At 40.2% G+C, this 5,603-nt stretch overlaps 1 protein-coding gene across 1 annotated transcript in view; it reads right to left on the bottom strand.

The window, feature by feature from the left end:
* Positions 1-5,529, bottom strand: part of LOC108231295 (zinc finger protein GLIS2-like) — a 27,895-nt gene extending 22,366 nt beyond the window's left edge. Inside the window, exon 1 of the mRNA XM_017408246.2 lies at positions 5,153-5,529. The gene's annotated coding sequence lies outside the window, so the exon portion shown is untranslated. The remainder of the gene's footprint in view (positions 1-5,152) is intronic.
* Between the last annotated feature and the right edge of the window lie 74 nt (positions 5,530-5,603).

Raw genomic sequence — 5,603 nt, 5'->3', positions numbered from 1 at the left:
GAAGGGGGGTGGGTGGGGGAGATGGAAGGGGGGTGTCAAGTTGGGGCTTCAGGAATTCGGTCTGTGTTTGGTTTGGAAGCGAAGGCCCCGGCGCTGGGCTCTCAGGAGGATAATGGAAAAAAAAGAGGGAGAAGAAGAGGAGGTTTATGGATTTGTGTGCGTGTTTGCCTTCACAGGTGGTCGGCACAAACTGATGGGGTTGTGGGGGTGGTGGGGGGGTTGGCAGGGGATTTTTGTATGTCAAAATGTGCGCGTTCGCTGAATTGTGTCTGCGAGTTGGCAAAGGCGTGCGTGCCCCGAGCGTGTTTGTGTATTGGTGTGTTTATCCACAGATGTTGGCACAAACGGATGGGAGCTTATAGCATGTTAGAATGAGAGAGAGGAGGCGCTCAGAGGAGGTGAACAAGACATTCCTGAGACGGAGGGAGGAGGTGGGGGATGCAGGGAGGAGGTGGTTAGTTAGCGGTTTGAAACTAAGAGGACAAAAATGAATGACTGGTCCAGGGCTGGGCCCGAATATGTAACCACAACCAGCCGGGGAGAGAAGAGGAAAACACAGACAGACAGAGTCAGGAGAACCAGGAAGGACTCCTCCTTAAAACGGGAGGCCTGCAAACTCCGTCCTGTACGGCGGGGGGAGTGAAAAGGGGAGTCGTGCTTTTATAGCAGGGCTGAACCCACTGAACCCGTGATGTACAAACAGCAGAAAGTATAGAAACAAGAGAGGGCCGAGGCCAGCAGCCACACGGGGGGGAGGTTCAGGTTAGGGACCACCAGAGGACTGATAAAGAGCGATGGAGGAATATGTCTCCCACCACTCCTTTTTCAGCTGTTTGTCACAAAATTATTTTGTTCTTGCACGCTGAGTTTACTCTCATTTAAACCGTTTCCCAATCTGTGATGCAGGGGGAGGGGGAGCAGGCCTATCTGGCTCTTCAAACTAAGGGGTACACTTCAAACGATGGGGTATGACCTCATCCTCATGTATTTTGATACTAAACCTCATGTCCCCACCTTCTCTGGTTGTTGGGAATTGAAGCCAGCAGGGCCCAGTTTACGGGGGCCTGTCTTGTTATATTTTTGGAACCAGAGTCTGTGCACTGGGGATGTGGGGCTTTGAGTCCCGCCTACGCCCCTGGACAGACTCACGGGGTCACATGACCCTTCTTTTAAGCCCCAAAATAAAAATAGCTATCACCAAACGCATTCAAAGAAATGAAGATTTGAGCATGAAGCAGCAAGATAAGAACGACGTGAATCAACAAGAGTCAACACCTGAAGAAAGTGTGTCGTTTTGGGGGTTTGTTTGTTTGTTTCTTAATAAGAGCTATATCCCGTTTGTTTGTACTGGAACCATTTTGTGGGAACACTGTTCTGATTCCTGCTTCAACTTTCGGGGTCCCATACGCTGCCTAGCTTTAAAACATGTCGTTGTATGAGCTGTGTTTGCCAATTATAAGCATTTACTCTGTTAAAAGTATTTTCCAGGCACACAACCATTGCAATGAGTATTGGTACACATAGAAGATATATATGAAAAAGCAAACAAAAGAAAAAAGCATCCTGTTTCTATTCAAATATCTGACTGTCCTAACAACCATTGTTAAGTTTGGTGTACTCCGGTGGATTACATTCCATGCCAATGTCAGTCTTTCTTGACAAGCATACAAAACAGCATTTACTGAAGTCTGTTTCAAGCAGGATGGTTAGTTTTACATCTACTGTTGTTGTGTATGTTTACATAAAAGGAATCAATGGCATCTGATTGTTGAAGAGAGGTTTCATTTTCGTCTTTGTGATATCAAATTAAAGACCAAGAGTTGGGGGTTAGACTGCAAAATGGGATTAGTTTTTTTTGTTTTGTTTTGTTTTTTGTTTGTTATTCCACCCCCTCCATGCCTTCTGCTCCTTCTTTTTCTTGATTTTTATTTTTGGCTACCTTCCTTGAAAGTTTTCACTAACTTCCTTCATTTATTTTCTTTCTTTTTCTCGCTCTCTGTCTGGCTTTCATTTCTACTTACTGTCTTGGATTGTGTCCCCCTTTTTTTACTTTCAAGCTTTCATTTTATTTGTTTTTCATTCATCCTGTCGTCCCTTCGTTCTTTATTGTTTTGTTACTCTTTTTTTTACATTCCACGCTTTTCTTGTCTTGTGAAATATTTCTATTCTTCTGCCAATTTTTCCTCCTGTAATCTTTTCAAAAAGTTCAATCTTTCACAGTTCTTTCTTCGTTTCTTTGCTTTTGTTTACTTTTGCTTTCTTTTTATTGAATTTTTTCTCTTATTTATCATATTTCCTTCTGATTCCCTACTGTCGCTCCTTATTTCTTCCATTGTTTACCTTATTTGTTTTGTCTTTGCCTTCTTATTGCATTCTATCTGACTTTTATTGTTTGCTTGCTTCCTCAGTGTATTCTATATGGCTTATTTTAACTCTCGCTCAGGCACAAACACAGACAGATCCCATATGTATGTGCAGCATTCCCACCCTTTAGCAGACAGTGTGGGTGGAAAGGGGGCTGTAAGACCGATGCATCAGTGACAGGAGGAGTTGGCTTGGCTCTGGGTCTTTTCAAAAAAATGCATCCAACAGTTTCTGCCCAGCCTGTAGAGAGCAGCCTGATGCAACAAGCCTGCAACCTTAAAAACTCAAAAAAAGGGAGAAAAATCTCTGTCCAGACCCTCCTGTTACAACTCAGAAACTTTAGTTTGGGGATTTTTGTGACACTGACAGAGGTCATTCCCTGCAGCCACCCTGCCTTTTGGGACTCTGGAGAGTTTCTAAATGAGTCCAGCTGGAATTTAAAGAAAGGTGTGTTTTTTTTAGGGAGGAGGAGTCATGATTGATGGCAAGAAGGATGGAGGGAGTCCATGTTAGCCTCAGCTTTAGGATGTTAAACATTCTGTTCTGATGGGTTTTACACACACACAGCGGCAGATGTTTGTAAGAACAGAAGATATGCTCATTCAAAAGAGTCCCAGCATTAACATTACCCCAACATCTTAATGCACTGACATGAAAAGGTCAAAGCAAAACATCCTTAGTTGGACATTTTCCTGCCAATGTGAGGCACAGAAGGTCGACTAAAAGGAGAACTAAAAGCACTCGACTAAAAGTAAAAATAACACAGTTCTTTATAGCTAACCAGCAAAGTCTCCTCCATCAGAGGAGTGAACCAACAACAGTCTTTTCTCTGTTATACTTCAGGTTCTGATGTAACAAAAACAAACATAAAAAAATCCTGAAGACCCAGCTTTACTTGAAGGAATGCATATCACCCGTCACCTTTCAGGCCAGAGTTTCAGAAGATCATCTTGTGATGAGAAGGGAGGGAGGTGTAGTCATGACTGATGTCGGTCAAAGCTCATGAATAACTTTATGTTTGTGATGTCTTGCTAAATCTGTTCACACTCCAAGTATGTGTTGAGGATGAGTCTCAGCTACTAGCACACCACATATTAAATCAGTATCTGTAAAACAGACATTTTTGTGTTTCTTGGTGGCTGCTATTCTGAATAGGATTGACTCTAAAAGGTAACAGGTTATAGATGCATATCCAGTGATTACTTTGTGAGAGGTTCTTAAAATCCTTCCATTCATTCATGAGATGTTTTGCTAACAAAACAGACAAACAAACACACACAGACGGACACAAGCAAAACCATCATTGCCTTTGGCAGCAGGCGAAAACTAAAAACAATATACTGCAAGTAGAGATAAGGTGTGCAAACAGTTTGATAAATACTGCAGTTTTCATGTGGAGAACTGGTTTCATTTAAAATGTTCCTAAAGTCAACATTCTGCAGCTGGATTTCCACAAACATCCAGAGCAAAATGTAGCCTAAAAACAATGCACTTGGAAAAAAACAACTTTCATTTCTTACCATGAAAACAGTTTTACTTAAACTTTATCAGACACTTTTATACATACATTTATTAATATTATTTTATTTGCTTTAAATACCAGCAAACATCATGTTAGGCAATAGGATGCAGTTGTTGGAGGACTTACAAATGTGATTTTTGAGTGTAATTAAGGCTTTTTATTGTCTTTTAATTTGAAATTAGCTGCTTGCTCAGTTTAGAAATCTTTAGTTTCTTACTATGATTGTAATTTTTTCCATCCTGTCAGATCTAAAAGTTTGTTCAGAGTTTTAATCATGAATCTTTACAAACTTTAACACATCTGGTGAATATTCTGTTTTTATAATCACTCACTTAACATCCAGAAATAAATCTGCTTTCAGTCAAGTAGAATTACTTTAAACCCCACTATGGGCTCTTTGTAACGTCCCAAACAAAAGTGTCAAAAATTGTAACTAAATTTTTGTTCAAATGCCTTTAAATAAAGTCAAAACAAGTTTGATGATGGTCATTGTAAAGAATCCTAATTCAGGTTGATCATCTCTAAGTGACTGTTTTTACAACTATAATACCTTATAGTGATGTAGTTTCAAATGATTTGTTAAAAAAATATAAGAGTGGCGAAAATTTGGATATTTGGTGGTAAACATGCAACAAGACATTTAAATATGTATTGTCAATGAGACTGAGAAATCAGAAAACCTTGTGGCCTCCACCGAACGTGCATAAAAATATGAGTTTGGATGCAACCCGGTGACAATACCAGGGGACCGAGGATGAAACCTTGTGGGACTCCTCTGACATGACATGAAAGATTTTAAATATGAACCAACTTCTTTTTCTCATTTTAGGAAAATCTGTTCAAGTATGCCAAAAAGACATAAAAAGTGCATTTTCTAAGACACAACCCAAAATACTCAGTTATAACAACTACAGTCCAAAAACGACAGAGAGGGAACACAAACTGTAATCTGATATGTTTGAAAAATATGACCTTTGCCAAATTAGTTCATGATATTACAAGACTTTTTTGTTTGTTGTTCTTAAATTTCTTCTGAGCAAAACGTGGAGGATGATTCAGAGACCTCTCACTGCATCAGAGGGTATTTATTGGTCCAAATGATGAGAATTTTACATTTAGATTGTATGTCACCAAAAGCTTTAACTCTGAGAACAAGTGGTCAACTCATGCCGGCAAATCTGTGTTTGAACCATATGGGGACTTCACAGGAGTTTTATTCATCAATTTACAGGTAAATGAGGCTGAGGTAAAGAAGTAAGGGCTTACCTTTTAACTGACTGACTGTGTCCTTGCTGCTTTAGAAGAAGCTGTCAATGCCTTCAAGCATAAAAATTCACCCAAATCAAACAAGTTTGTTCTGTTTTCCTCCTCACATCTCAGAAGGAGTTGTCACTGGCTTCAAAAATAAAATAAATGCAGACATCAAACCCTCAGCAGGGAATAGTCAGGATTAAAAAAAAAAGCTTCTTACAGGTTGTCAGTTTTCAGATAAATGTTTGAAAACCTTGTCATGAGATAAGTTTTCTTTTCTAAAATCACTCTGATGCAAAACATAAAAGGCAGGAAACACTTCTTAAAGTTTCATGATGTGCACCAAATGATGCAGAAAGGCTCTACCGGAGGTGCATCGCCTGGTTGCGACGCTGGTCAACTGAACTGAGATCAGGGGAGAGGAGGGAACAGGCTGTCCGAGGAGGAGGAGGAGGAGGAGGAGGAG

This window comes from Kryptolebias marmoratus, linkage group LG3 (genome assembly GCF_001649575.2).
Source record: "Kryptolebias marmoratus isolate JLee-2015 linkage group LG3, ASM164957v2, whole genome shotgun sequence".
Lineage (NCBI taxonomy): Eukaryota > Metazoa > Chordata > Actinopteri > Cyprinodontiformes > Rivulidae > Kryptolebias > Kryptolebias marmoratus.
The sequence above is the reverse complement of the archived record's forward strand: the minus strand, read 5'-3'. Positions and strand labels throughout refer to the sequence as shown.